We start from the raw sequence: 8,295 nt of genomic DNA on the forward strand, positions 1-8,295 counted from the left end.
ATATATATATATATACACACACACACACACACACACACACACAAAGGTTACTGCTGCTCTTCCCTGGACTTGATCATTATCTCAAATTTTCTCAGGAACCCTAAAGATACTTCACCCACAGACTGCAGGAAGCAATTTGAAAAACATGATACCTACATTCTTAGAGGGATGTGGGAGGCTTTTGGCTATTTGATGGGTTATAGATGTTTGTTATATTTAGGGGAATATGGAAATATAGGAATGATACAATAAAAGGGTAGATCATTGAAACAACTATTAATCTCAAATATTTTGTATTGGTATGGACATTTACATATTGATAAAACTTTAGGGTCATTTTTGTTAACACACACTGTATAAATGTTTCTACTTTTGGTTGAGGTATTGTACCTATACAGATCATTTGAAAATGTAAGATAAATTTCTAGCTTTTGAAAGCTATTGTTATAAACTATTTAGGATAATCAAGAAACATAGGTTAGCAATTAGCCATTTATAACAGTCAAATTTGAAGATATGTAAAGCATGTTTTCTAGATCATACTGAGATACATTTTAGATAGATAAATGATCTTCAAACATGTCAAAGATCTATAGAATGTGGCATTTTAAATATTTTGTTAATTCAGAACTTTTCATGACAATGAGATATATCTGCCCCTGGCAGCACCAATTTACTTCATAAAAGAATGATGGGCATTGAAGAAACTCCATAGGAGTTTGCTTTCATTGTGCAAGGCAAGCCATTTGGGCAAGAAACTGTTTCGCCTTGACTGTTGACAGTGTACTGTGCAGACTGGACATGTCACAGAAAAGTGACTGCTGAACTTTGCCAAAGCAAGGGGAGATGGTCCTTCAGAGTTCCTGCTTCATGAAAGAGTTTTCCAGACATTCTACAAGACACAGAGGAAAGTGACTAATGATGTTGCTAATACAAGGCAGGACAGTTCTTCGTATTTTCTGCTTCACTGAAAAGACTGCCAGACATTCTAGGCCTGTAGGTTTAAGATGGATGTCCCAATGTTGCAGAGGAACTTTGGATGATTGTCCAGGCAGCCAGATGTCTCTGTCATTTCTAGAGTCTTGGAAGTTGCTTGTAATGCACTTCCTGTTTACTTAGGTAATATTACTTCCCTCTGGGTCTTTGATGGAGTTGAAGACTAGATAGTTATAGTTGGAACTTTCCTTAGTTATAATAGAAAGTAAATTAGGTGTAAAACTTTGGGTTCACTAAGGTAGGATAGGCAAAACATTATTTTCTGTGAATATGCTAACTACAAATGGACAGAATATCATAAATATAATTCTTACTTGATAATTGTTTTTGTTGTGTACCTTTACTATGTTAAAGTTAAAACCTTTCTTTTTATTTAAACAAAGAGTGGGAAATGTTGTGGAATATTATTTTAAGGTGTGTAACATTTGTTTATACTGTGGAACATTTGTTTTAATAATGCAAAGATGTGTTGCAAAAACAAAACAAAACAAAACCAAAAAGCCGAGCCATGGTGGAGCATGCCTTTAATCCCAGCACTCAGGAGGAAGAGGCAGGTGGATCTCTGTGAGTTTGAGGCCAGCCTGGTCTACAAAAACTAGTTCCAGGACAGGCTCCAAAACCTACAGAGAAACCCTGTCTCAAAACAACAACAACAAAAAGCAAATATGTGTTGCATTCTTTTATGTTGCATTTGTTTAACTCTGTGAAGCTGTGATTCTTTGCCTGTCTAAAACACCTGATGGTCTAATAAGGCGCTGAACAGCCAAAGCAAGGCAGGAAAAAGGATAGGCAGGGGTGACTGGCAGAGAGAACAAATTGGAGGAGAAATCTTGTAAGAGGAGAAAAGAGCAAGAGAGAACAAGGAGAGGAGGACACTTGGGGCCAGCTACCCAGCCATGGAGTAAGAGTGAAAATAAGATATACAGAAGAAAAGAAAAAAGCCCAGAGGCTAAAGATAGTCTGATTAATTTAAGAAAAGCCAGATAGAGCATTATTTGTAATAGCTAGAACCTGGAAAAAACCTGGATGCTCCTCAACTGAAGAATGGATAAAGAAAATGTGACACATTTACATATTGACGAACTACTCAGCGGTAAAAAGCAATGGCATCTTGAAATTTGCAGGCAAATGGGGATGGAGCTAGAAAAAAACATTCTGAGTGAGGTAACCCAGTCCCAGAAAGATGAACATGTATGTACTCACTCATAGGTGGAAAACTAGGAATACTAGCTATAAAGCAAAGGATAACAAGCCTATAGTCCACAATTCTAGAAAAAAAAAGTAACAAGGTGAGCCCTAAGAGAAACATATATAGATCCCCTGGGAAGGAGAAATAGACAAGATCTCCTGACAAAATTTGGAGCACTAAAAAATTTAAAAAAAAAAAAAAGTGACACACTGCTGACCCATTGTAATCTTAAACTGACCCAAGGACCATTTGAACCAATAAAAAGGACAATACTACAGACCCCTGTGATCATTTAGAGGAACAAATAAAAGGATGCTATGAAAAGCCCTGCTTAAAGATTAGCTAAACTACATGAGACAGACTACAACACATACATACATACACACACACACACACACACACACACCAAAATAAAAACAATAGCAACAACAGAAAAAACTACTCCAAAAGAAAACTATCAAATTATCAATATTTAATTATATGATGATAAAATATTCATTCCAAAACACCATAAGAGAGTAAAAAGATAAAAGTAAAGATGCCCATTTATTTGTGTAAATGACAAAAGAATTCTCTGCAGAGCTTCTAAGAATTTCTATAAATTCATGATTACAGGGAAAAAAAGCCAGAAATGTTTGGATGGGCATTTCACACAAGAGAATATTCAAATTGTCAATAAATGTTTAAAGCGAGCCAGGCATCTCTCATAGTTGTGGAAATGAAAACTAAAGTCATGCCAAGATATGGTTGTGCCTACCAGATGAACTAAGATTAAACACCTGAGAATATCAAGCATTGGTCTGGGAGTGGTGGCAATGGAAAGTCTGATAAGTTACCATGGACAAGAATGTGATTCAGTCACACTGAAAAACTGTGGCGTTGGCTGGAAAAACAGAAAATACACATGGGCCCCGTCTCCCACCACCATTCTAGTCTCAACACTAGACAGGGATATGCGTATGTTTTTCGAGACACATGTACAGGAATGTGCAACAGCATTATTTACATTAGCACTGAACTAGAAAGCTCAAATGGTCAACAATGAAATAATAAATTATAGCTATGTAGGTTTTATAGGTAAATTGCACAGTTATCATATTAAGGTATCCTGACAGAATTCAGCAGGAAAAATAAATAATTGAAACAACTTGCAAAGACATGTAACAATAATCCACACATGACACTGGGGGGAAGAAACAACATATAGAAATGTAAGCCATGATTTCATTCCGATGAAGTCCCTCAATGGGCAAAGTCAACATTCATTGTTTAATAATGTGAGCAAAATGCTACATCTTCAGTGGGAGAGTTATAAAGAGAAGAGAACGAGCTATGGATGAATCAACTAAATAATGATATAGAAGCAGGTTTGTAGCTAAGTTTATGCAGCCATGCTATAAATGAAGAAAACTACAACCAACCATCCCTGCCTTCCATGCTGCAGACAGAGAGAGTGGAGCAGACCAAATCCAGGGTGGGCAGAAGGAAGAATTCAACAGAGTGGACGTTAGTAAAGAAGAAGAGAACACAGCAGGGAAATCAGCCAACTCAGTTGTTTCAAAAACAAATTTGAAAGATCCTCCGGGAAAATTACAAATTTCAGAAATAAAAGAGGGTGTTCATTCCCACCGTCTCTATGGAGGCAAAATAGGTAAATAGCTAGAGAAACACAAACTGTCAAACCTGTCTCATAAGGAAATAAATACTTGAAGTAAGTCCATTCTAGGTGAACAGATTGAATTAACAGCAACGAATCCTCTTTCCTCAGCTGCTGCCAGTGTTCTTGACTCTTCCCAGGCGGTTAAGGCAGCCTTGTGGTGAGGCCCTCATAGCAGCTGAGGGCTAGCACGGCACCCAAAGTACTCACCAAATCGTAGGTCTGAACCAAATCAGCTGCCTCTGCTTGACCCTTGCCCTCTACAACAAGGTGCCCAGTCACAGGGGATCAGATCAATGCCTTCATTAAAGAAGCCAGGATGAATGTTGACCTTTTGTGGCCTGGCTTATGTGCAAAGGCCTTGGCTACTGTCAACATTGGGAGATTCATCAGCAAGGCAGGGCCTGGTTGTCCTGCTCCAGGGCTGAGGTGGCACCAGCTGGTGGTCCTGCCTCCTCCACTGCTGCCGCCCCAGCTGAGGAAAAGGAGGTGGAAGGAACGATGGGAGAATCTGAGGAGTCTGAGGACAATACAGGCTTTGACTACACCTCTTTTTGACTACACCTCTTTTGTTGATGTGTTCAGTAAAAAGCCAAAAGTACAAAAACAAAAGGAATCTCGGCAGCTCTATAGCTGAGGGTCTAGCTCAGCTGCAGAGCGTGTATCTAGAGCACGCCAAGCTCAGAACCAAGCAAAACTTCATTCCAGAAGAGAAGCACAAGCCCACACGGCTTCACTGATGAATTATAGCAAACATTAAAGAAGTATTAATAACAATCTTCTGCACACCCTTCCAGACCAAATGGGATTTCTCCCCCTCCCCACACACACCCAAAATAAGCTTTCTTTAACATCAGAAAATCAATTCATGGGCCAGCAAAATTGCTCAGTGGGTAAAGATGTTTGCCGCCAAGCCTGAAGACCTGAATTTGATCCCTGGGGCTCACCTGCTAGATGGAGAGAACCAACTCAAACAAGTTGTCCCCTGACCTCCATGTGTGTGCCCAAATCATAGTCACAAAATATGAGATTCACAAAATCAAATGGAACAATTTCTTAAAATGAATTCAGCCAGCATATTCACATCATAAAAGATAATCACAAAAGCTGCAGAAAGATGAAGAAAAAAAAAACCCTCTCATCCTTAAAAAAAAAAAAAAAACTGTTACAAATCTACAGCTGGAAGAAATTCCTACGATCCGACGATAGTAATCTAGGAAAGCCCCATTTGTAACATTAATATCAATAAAGAGAATGCTTCATCCCCCAACATAGGAGGAAAAATATGATGTCTGTTCTTCCCACATCAGTTCATCATTGTAGCAGAGGTTCTAACCAGAAAAGTTAAGCTAAAAAAAGTAAAATATCCAGATCAGAAAGGATCTGTGAAACTCGTTGCAGACAACACGACCACATACAGAAAAGCCTAAGGGTGTCACAAAAAAAAAAAAAAAAAAAAAAAAAAAAAAAAAAAAAAAAAAAAAACCCTCTTAGAGCTAACAGACAATTCCAGTCAGAATGTCACCTTTAAAAAAATATAATAAGGGGCTGGAAAGATGGCTCAGCAGTTAAAAGGACATGTTCCTCTTGCAAAGGCTGGGAGTTTGATTCCCAGCACCCATATTGGGTGGCTTAAAATCCACCTGCGACTCCAGCTCTAGGGGATCCAACACCCTATCCCGGCATCTGTGGGCATATACGCACAGGCACAAAAATAAATCTAAAAAATTTAATCAGGCATTTAGCTCATGAGAAGACATCTATAAAGCACTGTTTAAAAGAAGTAACGACCTAAGAAAGAGAGAAAGATATCCCCTATTCAGAAAGACTCAAAGTCATCTGGCTTTTCCACGTTCCTCTACAGAGTTAGTGGAGTTCTTATGCAAATCCTGGACATTGGCAAAGGGGACTCAAAGAGTCCCAGCAATAATCTGGAAGAAAAAGAACAGTGCTGCGAGAATCATGGCTAAAACTTCAAACCCCACAAAACCACACAGTCAGCAATGAAGGCAAACGTATACATGGATGGGATGGACATGAGTGCCCAGAAATAGAGGTGTGAGTGTTTAGTCCTTTCCAGACCCTGGCCCTGGGATAACTATATAGACACAAGCCAAAGACGAACTGCACTCCTACCCCAAAGGACACACAAAAATTAACTCGGTACTCATCACGGAGAAAAAGGTAACAGCTAAACTATAGAACTGCTCAAAGAAAATGGCGACCAGCTCGCTTCGAGGATTTCTGGACTGAGAAAATGTCACGACTTATTCAAGGACTCTAACATGGCTGAGTTCATTAGGTTCCTTGCTCCCTGCAACGGAGAAAGCCCTTCCCATCCCACACTATCCAGAGGCTCTGTGGCACCACCTTTTGGTTGGTGATGTGGAATCAGCCCAAACGTCCAATTGCCTGTGCAGAGAAACTGAAAGTGCTGGCATTGCTGACATACAGAGCAGAATAATGGCTGGCAGTGCGCCTTGTTCACAATAACACGTACGCTTTGAAGTCGTTAGCAGGTTTGAGTGCGGCACCACAAAGATATATAGTAAATACGGATGGGTAAAATGACCACCCCAATTGGCCATGTTACATACATGTGTAGAAATGCCCCCCTTGCTGATGGAGGAAGGTCACTGAGCAATAAAGAAACTGCTTGGCTGGACCTGATAGGTTAAAGCATAGGTGGGAGGAGTAAACAGAATAGAATTCTGGGAGGAAGAGGAAGTGAGGTCAGACTCTGCTCTGCTCCCGGAGAGACCCAACAGCTCTGCTCTCTGGAGCAGAGACGCCAGGCTCCGCTCTCCCAGGCAGCTCCGACCCAGGATGGATGGAGGCTAGAATCTTCCCAGTAAGCGCACCTTGGGGTGCTTACACACATCATTAGAAATGGGCTAGTCCAGGTGCGAGAATTAGCCTGTAAGGGCTAGAGTTCATGGGCCAAGCAGTGTTTAAATGAATACAGTTTGTGTTGTTATTTCGGGCATGAGCTAGCAGGCGGCTGGGGTGCTGGGGACGCAGCCCCGCCACTCCAATTTCAACACCTTGTACCCCATAACCATGTACCATTATTGTGTATGAAATGGTGAAAAATACAATAACTAAAAAGTGAAAGAATTCGACTTCAAAGGAGAGTCAGGAAGAAATTCTACCAGAAGATGATCAGATAAAAAAAAAAGTAGCCCATACCAAGGAATGTGGGTAACCCAAAGCTGAAGGAGACCAGGAAATGACTCTTGATGAGCTCCTGAAGATTAAAAGTCAGTGTTGTCACATATAGACCCAACCGGAAATCGGAAACAGACAAGATTGTCAGACAAAATTTGGTAGCATGGGGGCAGGGGGTAGAAGGAAGGATAGAAGGGGAGGGTTGAGGAGAACTTGAGGGAATGGGATAGTTGAGATGGAGGAAGGACAGATATGAGAGCAACGAAAGAGATATCTTGATTGAGGGAGCCATTATGGGGTTAGCAAGAAAACTGGCTCTAGAAAAAATGCCCAAGAATCCACAAGGATGACCCCGGCTAAGACCTCTCCTAATAGAGGAGAGGGTGTCTGAACTGGTCTTGCTACGTAGTCAGACTGATGATTATCTTAAATATCACCATAGAACCTTCATCCAGCAACAGATGGAAACAAAGGCAGAGACCCACATCGGAGCACTGGACTGAGCTCCCAAGATCCAGTTGAAGAGTGGAAGGAGGGAGAGTATGAGCAAGGAATTCAAGACCATGAGGGGTTCACGCACTGAGACAGTTTGCCTGAGCTAATGGTAGCTCACCAACTCCAACTGGACTGGGAGTGAACGAGCATGGGAACAAACTAGTCCCTCTGAATGTGGTTGACAGCTGGGGCAGACTGAGGGGCCATTGGTAGTGACACTGGGATTTGTGTCTACTGCATTACTGGCTTCTTGGGATCCTATTCTCTTTTGATGTATACCTTGCCCAACCTAGATGTAGTAGGGAGGGCCTTGGACTTTCCACTGAGTGGGGTGCATTGCCCTCTCTTAGGATTGGAGGGGGTGGGGTGGGAAGGTGTGTGAAGGGAGTGGAAGGGGACTGAGAGGAGGGGAGGGAGGGAGTATTTGGATTGGTATTTTTTAAAAGTAATAAAATAAAAAAGCGAAGTCAGTGCTGTCCTAAAGAGTGGATAAAAGGAAAGAAAGAGAGAAATGGAAGTAGGGGAGAAGGAGGGAGGGAAGGACAGAAGGATGGAGGGAAGGACAGAAGGAGGGAAGGAGGGAAGCACCAAGCAGACACAGACAGACAAGGAGGCAGCAGGCAATGAAATGACTCAGCAGGTAAAACACTTGCTACACAAGCCTGAAAACCTGAGTTTCATCCACAGAACCCACCTAGCAGCAGGAGAGAATCTAGTTCACTGGCTGTCCTCCGACCTTCACAAGTGCACTGTGACAATACTCCTTCCCCATCACACACAATTATATATA

At 41.4% G+C, this 8,295-nt stretch overlaps 1 protein-coding gene and 1 long non-coding RNA gene across 15 annotated transcripts in view; one reads left to right on the forward strand and one right to left on the reverse strand.

Annotated features, from left to right (window-relative positions):
• Positions 1-8,295, reverse strand: part of LOC126501495 (cytidine monophosphate-N-acetylneuraminic acid hydroxylase) — a 99,879-nt gene that overhangs the window by 60,208 nt on the left and 31,376 nt on the right. The window contains exon 1 of one of the 11 annotated variants that reach the window (XM_050142176.1): positions 3,869-4,045. The exons of 9 other annotated variants lie outside the window; for them this stretch is intronic. The gene's annotated coding sequence lies outside the window, so the exon portion shown is untranslated. Of the gene's footprint in view, positions 1-3,868; positions 4,046-8,295 lie in introns of those variants that run through there. One more of the 11 variants, XM_050142179.1, reaches the window with a different exon arrangement.
• The window catches only part of LOC126501496 (uncharacterized), a 24,725-nt gene that overhangs the window by 6,912 nt on the left and 9,518 nt on the right, over positions 1-8,295 (forward strand). Inside the window, exon 1 of one of the 4 annotated variants that reach the window (XR_007591695.1) lies at positions 6,583-6,693. The exons of 1 other annotated variant lie outside the window; for it this stretch is intronic. This is a non-coding gene — a long non-coding RNA (uncharacterized lncRNA). Of the gene's footprint in view, positions 1-6,582; positions 6,746-8,295 lie in introns of those variants that run through there. 2 more of the 4 variants (XR_007591697.1, XR_007591696.1) reach the window with 2 other exon arrangements.

Source organism: Alexandromys fortis, unplaced genomic scaffold (genome assembly GCF_014885135.2).
Source record: "Alexandromys fortis isolate MF-2015 unplaced genomic scaffold, M_Fortis_MF-2015_v1.1 scaffold_5, whole genome shotgun sequence".
In the NCBI taxonomy this organism is placed as follows: Eukaryota; Metazoa; Chordata; class Mammalia; order Rodentia; family Cricetidae; genus Alexandromys; species Alexandromys fortis.